The following is a 16,924-nucleotide window of genomic DNA, read 5'->3' as shown; positions in this document are numbered from 1 at the left end:
CTTTGCTAGCTATTATAATCTGCAGATGCTTAAAACAGCAAGAGAAATGGAGGGACACTGACAGTGGCAGAAGCAGTCAATTGGGCTCATTCATAGGGCCGAACCTATACCCAACCAGGAATCAGCAATGCTCTGGTCTGAAACAGGGACTTTTATCAAGATAAATGGTACTCGTTTTGGCGTCTTAGTGAAAAGCCTGGCATAGACAATCAGGTAAGTGGTTTATACACCAAATGCTGTATTCCTTTATAGTTTCCCTGTCATGATATTTTTTATACCTAGAAGTGTCCCCACATATTTTATATTGTTGGGTATTTCATATTTAGGTAACTCAGTACACTATAGTGTTGAAATGTCCATTCTGTAAGTCAGAAAAAGAAAGCGTGTTTCTCTTCCCCTTCACTGTTACCATTTCCCATGAGTTCATCTTTACTTATTCCTGAGCAAATTGTACATTTATTCCCACTAAATGACAGTCAAGTTGTATCGGCTTGGCATTTCAGAAGTTTACAAGCACCACATCAGGTTTAATAACAGTTTATGTTTAAATGTATACTGAAAATAACGGTGCTCTGTCATGCAATGTCTGATGTTGACACAAGATTTACCTTAGGGCTGTTTGACTGTTATTGATACAAGTACTGACCACAGGATTCACTCATCACCTTCTTCCTGGCTTTCCTGATTAACTTATCTCAGTTTCTTCCTACTGCCATAATTCATTTCTTATGGTGGGTTCACTCCTCAGCTTTATCTAAAAACACCTTCTAATGTCCCGGTCTTAAAAAAATATCCACAATAATAAAAACCCATCCTAGGTGGCCTCATTTGCTCAGTTCAGGTGTGTTAAACTCAATATACTTGGCTCTGTGCAGAATATGCCACGGCTGATCCCTACCCAGGTTAATGACCCATATGGGGAGCTCAAATGAAAAACGAATCTGACTACCAGTCTGCTCAGAGACTGCTTTGGGAGTGTGAGCCTGCTTGGCCCCTTAAGGTGCCATATAGTGCAGTGTTGTTTAGATATATCTTGTCTAACGATATAGTCTGCTCTCTTGGATTTCAAATACACCTCCATGGAGTCACACCCGAATTTGAGCAGCTCTTAAAAAAAGCAAAAGCAAAACCAAAACATAAAAATAGCAGAATCTTCTCTGGTCTTAGGATCTGCCAGTTGACAAATGAGATGAAAAATAGCAGTCCCCAGTTAAGAAACCTTAAAGCACTACAGGAAAGTCGTTAGACAGCCATGGTTTAATAATCTTATTTTGTTTTCAGAAGTGACATAACAAACCTCCTTCTAGCTCCATAATAACTAATTAAAGTACAAAGATAAATGAGAAGGGTTTAATTTTTTGATTAAAAACCCCCTACAATATAATTTTCTTTTTCTGCTGTGAAAAAAATGACAAAACATTTTGTATTTTACATTTCAGAGTCTTGCTGGAGCAATTAATTTTGGAAGTAAGAATGTCTATTAAGGGAAGGGTATACACTACTGTATTCTTCATCTTGCAACGTAAACAGAGCAATTATTTGTTATAGTTAAGAACTGGTGCTTTTTGGAGAGATTTTCAGCTAGATTAATTATTTATTTTTTTCTGCCAGTAATTTTGGTGGTATTGGGGTGAATATTGTTTTGAAAACACACACATAATTTGTGCTATTTATGGCAGTAACAACAACTCACATTTTTATCCCTGTTGTAGGTTTAAAGTTGATTACATTAAGGTTGCATTGAAGTGTTTTCCTGTATTCAGCCTGGCCAAGAGTTTTGCAGCAGGAATGTTGAGGTTTAGTCTAAGTGTGCTACCTTGTATTGTGCTCCACAGCTCACCCCCAGTCCAGGCTTCCTTGGTTGCTGGCTGGAGGGAAGATAGGGGGTTGAAGGTCACTGAACTTGGCCTGAAGAATCCTTAAGGTTTTGGAGGGTGCTCATGTAACTTTGTGGGCATATGAGCCTGGGGGCTTTGAGGAGCGGTGTGGAGCCAGACAAGCTCCAGAGGTGCTGAGGAGGGACTGCAACCCCTGAGGCACAATCCCTAATGCAGATCTCCAGCACACAGGTTTGCGCACGTATCTGCACCATCCCTCTGGTGTATCCAGCCAGTTCTGCAGGCTGGTGCAAGGGCAAGCAGATTAATGGTCTGGCTCTTTTTCACTCCTCTGGGGTAAATTGGGAAGCCAGGAGAGAGCAAGTCTGTTCTCATGACAGGACTTGCCCATTGCCACATTGCATGAGGTAGCCATAGCCCACTTCTAGAGCTCCCTCAGCACAGACCCATCCCTGTTCACTAAGGCTGGAGGCAGTAGTCAATGGTAGCGCTAATTATGCTGCAGGTCATGATTTCCTGAGGTTCAGTGTTCTTGGAAAGGGCTGATATCTGAGCCTCAGCTATAGCTAAACAGCATTCTGTGGACTGACAACCTTTATGTCATGGTGCTCAGCCTGCCTTAAACGACACAGTGTACACATAAGCATAGGTGTATTTTCCAGAGCGAACATTTGCTTCTCTGCCTCATCTATGGGAAGGATGTACTTGAAGGTGAGGCCTCCAAACTTTTCTTCTTCCACAGATTTCTACTAGAACACGATAACAAAATATTCTGTGGGCTGTTAATATTTTGTGACTTTCTCTTTTCTTTCCTGCTCAGGTGCCTGATTTAACACCTTGCCTAGCAAAACGTTAGGCATAAAAAATAAATCTTCACAATGGCTTTCCTGTATCTAATAAACATCCAAATGATTGAAGTTTTAAATCACCTAAGAAAACTAAATTCATTTTTTAATTTGTGCTTCCAAGGGAAAGGAATGCCTTTGGGTCCTTGGCAGATAGAACGTTAATATCTTTTCCCTTTTTTTTTTATTTTTTTCAAGCATGAATATGATTTAATCTTTTTTTTTTTTTTCAGGTTTAGAAAATTGAGGTCCTACAAGTAGAGGTAGGAAGTTCACAGGGAAGTCAATTCAGGCTGTGTTCTATGGCCCTGAATCCTGCAGGCCTGGCAAACAGCAGATGACTCTGTAGTTAACTAAGCAAACGTACAATAACAAGTTAAATATTATATTATATTTAAATCAGAACATAAATATAGGTATGCATAATTCAAGAGAAGGATGCCTTTGCAGTCAGAGCAGGCAGGAGGTCAATAACCCTTGATGACAATTCTTTCAAGTATTAATATTAATGAAGTCAGTCCTTGCACAAGGTTTTTTTCTCACCCTGGATAGGGAAGTAAGAGCATCATCAATTTTGAACACATGTGCAGAGCATGTGGTTTGAATCTTCCCTATATGTAATTTGATGATTAACCTTGGCTTTCCACATTCATATTAGAGTTCACTAATGTTATGCCATTCATTAGAAAGGCTATGATGAAAACATTTCATGCCTTGCTCCAGCAATGCAATGCCAACTAATTCTAACTCAGGTAGAACTATCTTTTATCTAAAATATTTCTAACACGCCTTTCTTACAATAGAATCAAGGAGCTTCATCAATTTTTCAGTTTGCTTATCCAGCCAGTAAGCATATTGTTTAGTGCTGCTTTTGCTCTGTTACAAATAATCTGCCCTGAAGTTAGACATATTAACACTATCTGGTCTGCAGTGCACAGGAAGGTCTGTATTTTTATGGCTCAGCAGCCAAACAGCTGAGAAGCAGTTAAAACATATTCCATTTTACAGTAATTCATTTCAGCCCTTGACAGATTGATTTCCATGGGGTTATTTGCTTCTTTCTGCACCCTACTTCATAACAATGCTTACTAGAATGATTTATTAACTCAGTGCCAAATTCTTTGATACCTTAATAGTTAGATTAACTTCAGGACATGAGACTAAGTTATTTTTTTCCCAGGTGCTTGGGGTGATGCTTTTCAATAATGAATGAATAGGGTCATGAACCAGTAGCACTTTGGTGCCTGTGTGTGCCAAAAATGTGCTTTCTCTAGGAGCATTCAAAGCAGACATAAACAAGCTGGATAATAGCTCCTATTCAAAATAATCTCTTCTTTTTTAATGTGTACCAATGAGCACTCAAACAGGGCATCTAGTTTGCGGATCTCCCCCATACCGCTGGTTTTTGGCTTCCTCACTTATTAGAACAATATGAAGTCTCCACAGAGACAAAGTGTCCATTAAATCAGAATAGGTTAAATAAAACTGTGTGAGTAATTGCTTTTGCATTTCACTCTTGAACTAGAGAAAGAAAAGGTTGTCTTACATTTATCTGAAATGATTTATTTTTATTCTTGTACCTAAATGAAAAGTAATCTGTTTTGGCTCAAGCAAAACTTGTCATTTATGATTGATCCTTTTATTTTCCTTAGTTAAAAAAAAGTAGATTTATTTTTTTTAAATGGAATGCCAAAAAGAGAAATAGAAAGGTTGATTTTGAACATCGTGAAACAAAACATTCTCATTTTTTATTTTTTTTTTAATAAAAAATTGTGGTAAATTCAAGAGACTCACAAATTGTTGGAATTTCTTGAATGAATTTCTGGCAAATGAAGTTTGCAAGCAGAAAAAAAACACAACCAAACCTCATTGGCCATCCTAGATATCTATGTTTTACAGAGAAGAAAATTAGTTATGTTATCAGAACATGACTTTTATGCTCCTATCTCAGGCTAACAAGTTTTTCCCTCACAGCCTCTCAGAAGTGCCCATTTAATGATGTTGACATATCACATCAATTTCCAGATAACTGAGTGCAAACTCAAGCAGCATATCATTGCCTTACCCAAGCTTTTAGCATATACATGCTGAGTACTTATTAAGAAAACTCTTTGGTAGCTGCTGCTGCACTGAGTTTGAATCACCCACGTGACCTTGGTGCCTTTCCTATATACTCTAAGTGCCATTTTAGGCCATCAGCAATGTACAGTGTAATAATATGAACTTGAAGAACATTGATGAATAAAAATCTCAGCCAAGACCATTAGGTTTATTGAGCCCAATAAAATTCAGCACAGTGGTGGATATTATTCCTGGGCCACATTCCAGTACTGTTGAGAAAACAAGAACTAGCAGGTAAGTGAGGTGACCACAAGGTGTTTGAAGATAAGCAAAAAGCTCTTGCAGTAGAGTGGAAGTACTAGGTTAAAATCATGGGACCATGGATGATGGAAGGGTCTGTCCAGTTTAATCTCATGATTGAACCAGGTCCAAAAGCATGTCTTCAGGAAATACACCTTATGAATGTCTCCAGAGATGGAAACTCAGACAAAGAAACAGAGATGGGGTGTGAGATGTATACCATATGTAAAAATTTCTAATCTCATGATAACTTTCAAAAGTCTATGACTAGAATATTCATCCTTTATCTTTGTTTACTTCAGCTGCCCACCCATGTGTTTCCCTTAGTTTTAGCAAGTATTTATGTTTACCAAACTGTGGTCATTTTTTAAATGTTAACCAGACAGAAAATGGTCTCATCCTTCTTCTTTAGTTATGAAATCTGGTCTCTTAATGATGTGAATCCAAAATAACATCTCAGACTAAGACTGGTGACTATGTGCAAAATTAGAATTTTATTGAGAAAGATTTTAAGTTCTCAATTTTTCTTTTTTTCCCCAATATCAGTGAAATTTTTATGCTGCAGAAGATGGGTGTTTATTTCAGCTCTGGAGGGTCTTATGATCAAAAGCACGTACACTTAAAAAGGTGTGCTGTAGACAAAGACAGGTTAACCTGCAAATGGATTTTATAGGACCTAATATCAGCCTTCTAGGGTTCAATCATGGTTCTGACTGTTTAGCATTTGTAGAAATAAAGTATATGAAAAACAAAGTATCTGAGTTTCTAGGGCAGAAACTTACTGTAAATGCAAATTTGCAGGAAGCAAAGCAATGTCCAAGTAGATGTTTTGTGGTAGATACTCTGAAATTTAAAACTTACCTTGTGAACAGATGACTGAACGGAATGGTGTATATATTTTCTTATTGTTACTTTGAAAATTACTGACATAATGCACTACTTCCCAGTATTGAATAAATGTTTAAGTAACAGAACCAATTATCTAGCTTGGGAACGTTCTCTGGAGGTCATCTGGCCCAAACTCAGCACAGAGCCAACTTAACACCAGATTGATGCTTTCTTTACTAATCTCTTTGTCTCTAAGGAGAAATACAAAACTAACATAAGATAAAATGATGCAGTGCTTGCAAAGCAAGGTGAACCAACAGCCTTCTGCTCACTGCTGTGAGATCAGTTTTCTGGGTTTTGTTATGGTGACATTTGATATGACTATGTGTTTGCTGGATGTGGATGGAAAATGAGCTGAACCAATTATGTTCTCTGTTCGTCACTTGTAGATGCACAGACACACACAATCAATAATCCTTGACTACTTTGTTCCTGAAAGACAACTTAGCACTTCAACCTCCTCTAACACCTTGTGCCATAATCTGCCTTTCTTTTAGCAGGTCTGGGGCATGGTATAAATTTCCTTTCTTATGCAAATTATTTGAGGAATGATGCCTTATATCTGCTCTGATCTTCTTGGCTCAGCTGTGTTTTCTCAAAGCCTAACCTGCTGTCAGAATGGATTGTGGTTTTGCCTTTTTAGCCACCATTTTACTATTAAACGAAGAGAGGTTAAATTATCTCTGACAGTGGTCATTTGCAAAATCTTGGTTCCAGAGTGCATTTCTTTCCCCTGTAAATATTTGGTTGCTATGCACTAACTCCCAATGGCAACAGATACTCTAAAAGGTACTTACTGGTTACCTACCTATTCCTTCTCCTGATATAAATGACCCTCTCATTCAAGGTAGCTAAGAGCCAAAGCTTGGATTTATTTTGGATAGGATGAGTGTTGTCAGTGTATTCTTTTCTATAGATTACCTGATTATTTTATATTCAGGCATGACACTGAAAATCAATCCCTGCCTTTGTGCCATAGACAGGTATATCCAATAGACTAACACAGAATTAATAGATTTCCCAGTAGGTATACTGCATGGTTAGGATATTCGTATTATAATTCCCTGGTTTCTTTTCAGTAGGGAGGCAATCATATTGACTAGATGAATAAATAAGCTCCTAAACTACATTTTTTTGCTCAGACATTTGACTGGTTTCATGCTCTGTACTGTTCTGATCATGTTTGCACTCAGCACAGACATTCACATTTCCTGAAAATTCCTGACTAAATGTGGAAGGAACATGACATAATCTAAAGATAGGTATTTCAGAAATAGGTTTTCTGCTTTGACACATCTATTTTTTGACACTTTACCTTGTTTAAAAGATATAAGTAACCTCCTGATTCTGCTGAATTTAAATGGCTTTTTTAGTGATTTCCTGCTTTGTTTCTTGTCTTACATTTAAAGCCAGAGATACCGAGAGCTGGTAGCCGCTTCTAAAAAAACCCTGGCTGGAGTAGCTGTCACTAGAGACCAGAGATACTTGTTCAGGAGTCAGCTTACATGCAAGAAAATCAACTGTCCTCATTCTGTAGGTTAGAGGCAAATGCACTAATTGACTCTATTGTGTTGCATCTTATTAAACCCAGTTGACTTCCATGAACAGAACAGCTACAGAATCAGATGCTGTGTGCATTTAATTAATTAAATGTGATTATTTCGATTCACAGGAAAAAAATGCCTATCTATTGTTCAGGGTGCTTTCACGTTAAACAATAAAACATTCTAGGGATTTTTTGCTCACCCTTTTTAGCGGAGCTGTTAGCCATTAATGGGCATTGCAGACTGACTCAGTCGTGAGGGAGCATTTTGTTAATGTATAGTACAATCCTGTTTAAAAGTTCTGGTTTGTGGTTTTTATTTAATTATAAAAAACTATATTATAGTTCCAGGAGGAACTAAAGAAGTAAAACAAAGGGTGTGGATATGGGTGTTGGTATGCTTTTAAAGCAGGTTCAAGCAGCCCTGGTAACTTTGATTTTTTCCTTTCAGCATTTTAATTTACATTAGTTGCTTATAAAAGCATTTGATTAAATGAACCACTGTTCTTTTCTTATGCTCATCAGTCAAGTTTGTCTTGCTGTGCTACATTTATGTTGTGACTCAGGCCAAACTGTCCTTTTCAATGTAGAGAGAAGGAAAAGAAACATCACACTGCCATAAAAGGCTGCGCTTGCTTGCGCTTCTTTGGTATTCCATTTTTTGTGGTGGGTTTGACTGTGGACTGAGACAGTTTGTAGGTGAATATTCTCTGCCTACTTACATAGCTGTAGGACTCTACTTCAGCTGGTGGTCTCCAGTTAAACAAAAAAATTCTTGAAAGTTTACATGTAAAATCAGCATCATCTTCTGTATACTGTACTCCTCTTATCCTCTCACTGGTGAGAGCCCAGAAAGCAAAGGGCATCTGGGAGAGGGGCAAGGCAGCTTCATTCCCACAAACACTGCTCTCAATAGGCAAAAGCAGGGTTGTGATTACTGCGACAAAGATCCATTCAGACCTTCCAGTCACAGCCCTGACATAAATAGCCTAACAGCAATGATTGGCTTCATACTGGTGGCCTTGAAGTGAGGAAGAGAATTGGGCAAAACTGTACTGTCATCAGGCAAACAGATAGATAACCTGTTACTAATCCAAATAGCTAGAAAGAGTTTATAAATATTATTTTATGTCCTGGGAATGTAATTATTTATGTGCTGAAGAGAAAAGAAAAAAAAGCCTCTGTTCTTTTGTATTTAACTCTGAGCTGCTCTGAATGCCACAGGGAGAAAAGGGAGCCCAACGCTTAATCATACTTGTATTGAATTGGTTGTACTGCTCAAGACTCTGTGTGTTGCAGTATTTTGCCCCAGAATCATTAAGCATTTTACGAAGGACTGCCCTATGTGATACAATGGTCTTCTCGTTAGGTGTGTACATATTACATTGCATACTGAGAAAGGACTTAGTTTACGCATCAATATTTTCAAATTAGGAATGTCCATCTCTCTTAAAAGGGCATCAGTGTTATATTTTAAATTATCATTTAGAAAGTTTCTAAGGGATTTCTTTGGCATGACCATATGGTTTCTCAGATTTTACATCATGAAAACATGGGCACCATTTTAACATCCTCCTGTTAGAATGGTTATTATCTATTGCTTTGGACTGGCAATCTAAATTAAAAAAAACCCTATCTAGATTAGAGGCATGATCCTCCCAAGTGTCTCTGCAACCTCACCTGAAACAGACAGAGGGTTTACTTCATGATACAACAGTGAGACTGGTACACAAGAGGGATATGAAGAACAAGATAAATGTTGTTTAGTCTTAAAGGACAAGATTACCATGCTGATCACCAGTATCTCATCGGCTATAAAACTGGGGTGGGCTCTGAAGGGGATTTTAAAGTTAAAATATTTACCTGATGCATTTTATTTGTGTAAATGCTCAGTGAAAAATTACTTGCACCTAAAGAACATCATGAATTGAGCTTACCAGTGGCCTTTTACTGCATCCCATGGAGAAACAAAACTATGGGTTGGTGACTTTATAGGAGCCTCTATTTCAGACTCAAAATGTGTATTACTGTTCCTTTAGCAAAAAAAGAAACAAACTGAACTTCCATGGAAATTCTTTCCTCTTCAGCAGTTTAGTAGGTTGCTGTACCAATCTGCAGGAGAAAGGAGGCAGAAAGACACGATGTGATTTATTGCCCTTTAAACAATAATTGTAGTTCCAGAAACTGCTGCTTAAGATCATGCAACGTAAAATGTCTTTGCAGAGCACAGGCAAGAGATGGTTAGTCATATTTTCCTCCAAAAAAAAAGGTGTTTCAAAAGGTATCTTTGCAGAATCATATTATTGATCATTTCTGGTTTGTCTAGTTCGAGAAAATCTTTCTTCTGGCAGAAGAAATTTTATGTATTCAGAGCCATGAAGCTTCTACAGAAGGAGCTGCATAGATTTAGTTTCACCCAGAAAAAGGCACCAAGTAAGAGAGGCATCGAGTTCCAGCAAAACTCTGCCTAGCACTGACAACAAAATTATACATCCTCTGCCAGGGTGTTTGCAGTAAGTCAGTCGATTTTAGGAATTAAAAGTAAAGTTAAATGCGTCAGTTCTGCCTCAATCCACTGAGTGCTTGGCAAATGAGTTTTCGCTGCAGTCCAGGAGCCACCTCATCTCAAAGTCAACTGGACACTTCTCTGAGTTATTAATGTTTCTAGATAAAGGGACAGGACACGGGGTTATTTTGTTTGTGCAGAACAGACTTTAATGCTTTCCTTTATTTTTTGCCTAGTGCAGACTTCCTTTAGGGGGAAGCTTTCAGAATTCGTTTTGATTCTGAATGGGTTGTAAATATCAGAGTAGTCTCTGCCATGGTATCTCCAGTTTACAGGGAGGTTGGGAATTGAAGAGCTGTTGCAAATTACCTCCTTAGAGAAATTAACTAAGTTTTTGCAAATGTATTTCCTTTGCAAGTTAGTTCTCACTGTTTACCAAGGGCTTCCTGGGTCTCAGAAAACTCACCTACCTACTTACATGAAGTGGTTTTGTGCAAATAAACAGTCATCTCACTCTCTCTTTTCAGCATAGCTGTATACAAAATTCTACTTTTTCTGCAGTTCTGGATGCTACCTCTAACTGGATGAAGATTCTTTCATGTCCACACAGCAGCTGTAAATAATGGATATCAATTCTCTGTATTCAGAAAATACCTTTGTGTCCAAAAGCATATTTGCTTTTCTACAGTTAAATCAACTGGTCTCACTACCTATTTTTCTATGCAAACTTCTCTTGAGAAGATATTTGCAGCAATTCATTATGATTTGCAGCTCCATACCTGAGATCTGGTTACAAACTTTTAAAGACTTGCAGCTTCATTATTTCTGACTTGAAAATCTTAAAGAAAATATTTGTTTCAGTCATGGTCAGCTGGCATTGTAATAGTTTCAATTTCATGATAGATCCTCAATATAGCAATATGTTCTGAGCTTCTTTCTCTTTTCCTGCTGAAGTCCCAAAGAGTATTTTTATGAAATTAGAAAATGCTTCAAGTGTTGATTTCAGTGGGGCTACTTTGGGAAAACTGAGTGTGAGCATAGGTGTTTCTAAACTAACCTTTTACTTGTAACTATGATGCCTTCAAAATATTTAGGCAGTAATATGATTTTTAAGTTTGCTCTATACCCTTAGCTGATAGCTTAAGGAATGTGCAAATTATTATATTAGTCGATTGATATGTACAAAAGTGGTAATTATCATGTTGAAATTAAATCTGAGCAGCTCAAACTTTGATGAAGTTAAGAGTGAATTGAATTCTAATTTCGGGACTCAGGTGCAAAGACTTTAACCCAAATTTTTATCCCACTGTGTCTTTTATTTCATCCTTAACTATTTGCTTTAGTGGTAACAGCAGATTTAGAAAATATGCTATATTTTGCTATGTTTTTAGGGATGTATATGTCTTCTTCCTCTAAGACACACAGAGCAACATGAATCTTCATGTCATGTAACCGTTTCTGTTAAACTTTTCTGTTCTGTTAATCTTTTCCAAAATTCTTTTCCATCCCACTTCCACAACATAGAAGGTGAACAGGATGGGGAACTTTGCAGAATAACTGGTCATTACTCTTCCTAGACTATTACAGCCAATGTATGAATTAATAATGTTTACAGGTTGGATTTAATGTTATGATGCATTTCTTTAAGTGACAAGAAGAGGGAACCTAGGCCAAAATAGTGAAATAAGCACAGGAGCTTTGGAGTGAAAGTGGAATTGGTTTTATTTTATAAAATAACTGCTGTTTCTGTGTTCGTAGGAACATACTCTCACAGGCATTCTTTTCTTGCTGTAGCTTGACAATCTTGATTTACACTGTCTTGGTTATATAAAATACTTGCTAAGCAAAAATAAAAAGGAATACAACATCAGTCTTGATATTCGTGGACATTCTCACCCATGTGTGGATAAAGAATGGTAGTCAAGTGAAAGTAAAGGTGTCTAGTAGCTAGGCACACTCACCCAAATAATCTGCCTGTGGATCGAATTCAACAGACAAAACTTAAATGTCTTGTTCTGAAGCCACATTTTCACTCCAAAGCTTTGTTGTCACTGGCCAAGCAGAGTAATTTAAACTGACTTTTTATTCAGAATCCAGCTTTAAATTATAGCTTTACAACCCTACAGTTTGATGATATCAGAAGGCAGAAATACAACCTCTCTAGGAGATCTTTTCTTTGCAGATTGGAAGCATAATTTCAGAGATGCAGTGTTTGCGAGAGAGGGTGCAGGGCCAAAACATCATAGTGAGATAGGGTCAGGCATCATGTGTCATAAATTCCATGAAACCGAAAGGAAGTTTAAAGGCATGATTACAACATATAGTAGCATCTACAGAAGTATGCCAGTGCTGTGTTTACCACTGGTTCTGCTTTCTTTTGAAGGAGGCAATAGAGCAGGTACCATGGGAGAGGATGGGATGCCCACACTCTGTTCATTCAGGCTTGGTATCTGCACGAAAGAAACTGCTTACCAAGGGATGTAGCTTTGTCAGATGCATGAAACCTTAATGGTTTTTCATGGAATGCTCATTGATTCTTTCATGGATTTTGGCAGCAGTTCCTGATTTTTTTTATCAGTGAATGTCTTAAGCCCAAAATCTTAAAAATTCATAAACATTTCACATGAATAGGCAGAAAAATATTTCTGCTGATGCTGAGGTACTTAGTCCATGACAGCTGGGAGACAACTCAGTGGGAGTAAAGCTGGTGGGACAGGTATCCTGTAGCTGCTTTATTGCAGCTTGTATGGAGCCTGCATTTTGCTCAGTATGATAAAATATTCTGCGGTTAATACTATTTCTTTTCCTTTCTTTTATTTTCTTTCCCTTTCCCTTTCCCTTTCCCTTTCCCTTTCCCTTTCCCTTTCCCTTTCCCTTTCCCTTTCCCTTTCCCTTTCCCTTTCCCTTCTTTCCCTTTCCCTTTCCTCCCCTTTCCTCTTTCCCCTTTACTTCCCTTTTATTATGTGGGGCAGAGACATATTTATGGAACACTTGGCCCACTGGTGTTGTTTTCTACTGAGCATTTTTCATTGTTCTTCAGTGAAGAAAGGTTTAATATTTTTCCTACACAGAATATTTTTACCCTCCTTTAGTTCAGTCTCAGTCCAGCCAATGGCTGGGGAATACGTTCAGGCAAAGCTGTCTCACAGCCCTGCAATGGCAGCTGGGCTGGCTGCAGGCAGAGGTACAGTAGGTTAACAGTGATGAGGCAGCCCTTCATCCCTTCCTCCATGTGGCTTTCCCTCCTTGCGTGTATTTGCTTCTGTATATATTGGCAATCTCCTGGAATAGTGACTCTCCTGACTGGTATGCAAAACCTTAAAGAAAGTCATTGTTTTCACTGTAGTTCTGAATCTCAGCTGGGGGTGCTGGAAATGAAACTTGCAGTTACTGAAAGTGTAGCAAGATTTAGGAGCCTAGAAACTGATTTTTCAAATAGATTTACCAGATTTGTGTAGTATTTAATAGCTTGTGTCTTGAAAGCCATTAAATTTACATTATACTTTATCACATTACAAACAGTCATGGTTCAAAGTTACTGTTTTACAAGAAGTCACAAACTTGGATGTGAATACAACTTGTTTTCTTTTTTTACTTTTCATTAAAAATAATTTGTGGTATACTGTTGCTCTGATAGAAATGTAACTTAAAATGTCTTCTTCCAAAAGAGTTATCTACAGAGTTGAGCAATGCTTTATTGATAATAAAGTTGGGGGTTTTTCATTAGTTTGTTCAGTGTACCCCATTTCATTTTCTGCAGCCCTTGGAAACTTACTGAAGCAGCAATATAAGATTAAACCCTTAAACAATGTCACCAAGAACATTGTATTTCTAGCTGTGCAGTCCAATGTGCAATAGCATGAGTATGAAAATGATTCATGCCATCTATTAAAGGCTAATTTAAATACAGTAATATTGTTTTACCATTCAGATGCTATAAATTACTGCATCTCCTGTAGTTTGAGACTACATCAAGCCAGCATTTCCAACCTGCCAACAAACTCCAACCTCAAAGGATTTTTAAAACATTGTAATTGTCACCATAGACAGATCTTTTTTTATTTTACTTATATGGATAATAATCTTTCAAACATTTTAATACAATCCTAATGAAATCTAAAAAAATGGATTTCATAGTTCATCTGCTGGTTCACTGCAGAAACTGCAGAACAGCATATTAAAAATGTATTTCTCTTTTACTCTTTTTATATTATCAATCAAGTAAATCAAACTTGGAATTCTAACTTATTAGCATAAAATCTCACCCAGACACAATCTATTTGATGAACAGGCTTCTAACTTTTTGTTATGGAGACATAAATTATATTGATATTACCACGGAAAAGAAATTCTAACACTTTACTCAAGTGTTTTTGACAAAATATTGCATCAGGTTATGGCTGTTTGAGAAATATAATGCTTTGTCTGAAAAGCGCAGATCTAAGCTGATTAGTTTATTAGTTGTAATACCTGTTACTCATGTTTCCTGCTTAAATATTCACCAATATAAAACAATTTTAACATTCCCTTGTGCATGCAAGCACACATGCACGTGCACACATGAACACATATATCTGCCATGCCACAGAAGTCTGCCAGCCATGTACTTTCATATGAAAGTTTCTGGACTATTTAGTTCAACTGCACAGGATATTCCACTTGGTATAAATTAGAAAATCATTCTTTGGGCCAAATCCTTCATTTCTTGAACACCCATGGATTTCTGCAACTAAGACAAATTAAAAAGGGGTCAGCCTCTTTCCTGCTTGTACCCAGGTAACTTTGCATCTCTTATATATGCAGGGATCCTGTAAGATACTGGAGACATGCAACAAGGTTTGGAGGTGAGCTTCATTCAAGCTGTGATTACAGAGGCATTAGCTGCCTCCTGAGATTAGGCCTTAGCAAATCCCCATTTGCTCTTTACACAGTGGGTTGCTGATTTGGTCTTTTCATGGAATTCTTTAAATCTTATCTATACATCTCATCAACCTGTCCAATAAGTACAGTCTCTGCCTGACTGCCATACAGAAACTGTTCTGCTAGCTTCTTTTCCCCTTGCTTCCCACCCCCCCCCCCCCACCATGGTTGTCTTGGAATTAATATATAAATAATTACGTAAGGATTAATTGTGCTTGTACAGAAATCTTTCTTTTCTCCACAGTAAGCCATTCCTCTGTCTACACTTGAAATTATTTAGTCTACCAGAAAAGCGTTTTTAAACCATTCTTGCACATTGTAAACATTTTACTTTTGGAAGAATTCAGCACCCGGAATGACATACCTTACTGGCACAAGTGGTTGCACTGAGCCTGCTCACCTGCACCAAGCTGTCTCACTCTGAGCTCATCGAGTTCACAAATCCAACCCCAGCAGAAGGTGCTGAGCACTTGCACATCAGGCCCTTGATGTGCCCAAGCCCATCACCTTCTTCCTCTCTATTCAAGACATTACCTATGGTGTGGCCTATGGGAATGCCACCAACAACTTTCACAGAGGCAGTGTGAGTCTCAGACTATTTGATCCCTTATCTTTTAAGAGGATTCCTTTGCCCTTCTTGTGAAAAGCTGCTATGCTCTGAGGAAGATCACAGACTTGGTTTGTGTTAACCTTTATTTGAAGTACATGAGAGATAAAAGCTTAATATTCCCTTGTTCTCTGTGCCAAGGCGCAGCATCCCCCATGGACAGGCACAGTACCCTGTAATGGGAAATTAGTAAGAAACATACTGCCTGCTCTCAATACCTCCTGAAGAAGTTTCTGTTCCTCCCTTCTGTATGGAGGTCTGACTCGCAGCCTATCTCAGATGGCTGTCAGATTATCAGTGACCATGATAGGGCTTTCACTTATCCCAGCTGGGGAAGCTTAGAAGCAAATAGGAATTGCAGTGGGAAACAGCTGCTCACATGTCTGTGATGAGCTGGCTCACAGGAAGATTTTTACGCAGTTTCTGTGCCCTGTATTATTTAATTTACCACCTGATGTTTTTGTCACGCAGTAAATCCAGAGAATTACTATTTGCTGAGATTTTCACTGTGTCAGTTTGTGCAGATATGTAACATAGTCTCCCAAGTTTCTTGAGAATTTCAGATTACATGAAGGAATCTTAGTGTAACATTTTAGCTGGTTTCTATTCTGTGGCGTGCTGCTCCAGCAGTGCCTATGGCTTTCATCTCAGTTTTTGTTACTGCAGTCTGTAAGGATCTACCCTACAGTATCCCAGTCTCTGCACAGGCAAGTCCTGCAGGCTGATAATAATCACGTACACATACAGAACAATGATCATGATAAAAATCAGTGTAACAAAAACAATTTGCCTGATGATCACAAACGTTATTAATTGATTAGTACAGCAGCTTTACACTGTGATTTAAGACAAAGACAGGTTTTCCTTTTAGAGACATTGACTTAAAAATATAGCTCAGACAAAAAAAAAGAAGTGAAACTGTGACTCAAATACAACTATGACCTGACTGTACCAAATACCACATGTAGCAATATTACCATATTTCTACTGTAGCCACTCACACAATGTGAGGGGAAAAATATTTTAAAGTTAGAACTTGTTCAGCCATTTCAAACTTTTCAAACAAGATTAACATTCATTAACACAAATTCGCAGTAGAGTTTCAATAAACCTCCTAAATTTTGATCCAGGCTTTAGCACTCTGTAGTGTCACTGAGCCAGACAGTGACACTTTTATTCATAACAGATGGCATCTTTTCCTACATTTACAGCTACGACTTCTGCAGTTGTCCAAATGTGATACCACTGACAACAAATAGTTCTCATTACTGTTAATGGTGTTCTGAAAAACCTTTCCCCATCTATAAAACAGGCAAAGCAACAGCTTCTTCAGAGGATGTTCTGAAGGTCAGTTATCTTACTGACCTTACAGTTATCTTTCCCTCCAATGAGGCTATCTTCAACCATTAGCACATG

The sequence above is a fragment of the Neopsephotus bourkii genome, unplaced genomic scaffold (genome assembly GCF_033783945.1).
Source record: "Neopsephotus bourkii isolate Nb327-2 ecotype Australia unplaced genomic scaffold, CSIRO-AGI_Nbou_v1 NB_1630, whole genome shotgun sequence".
Lineage (NCBI taxonomy): Eukaryota > Metazoa > Chordata > Aves > Psittaciformes > Psittacidae > Neopsephotus > Neopsephotus bourkii.
Note: the sequence above shows the minus strand (reverse complement) of the source record.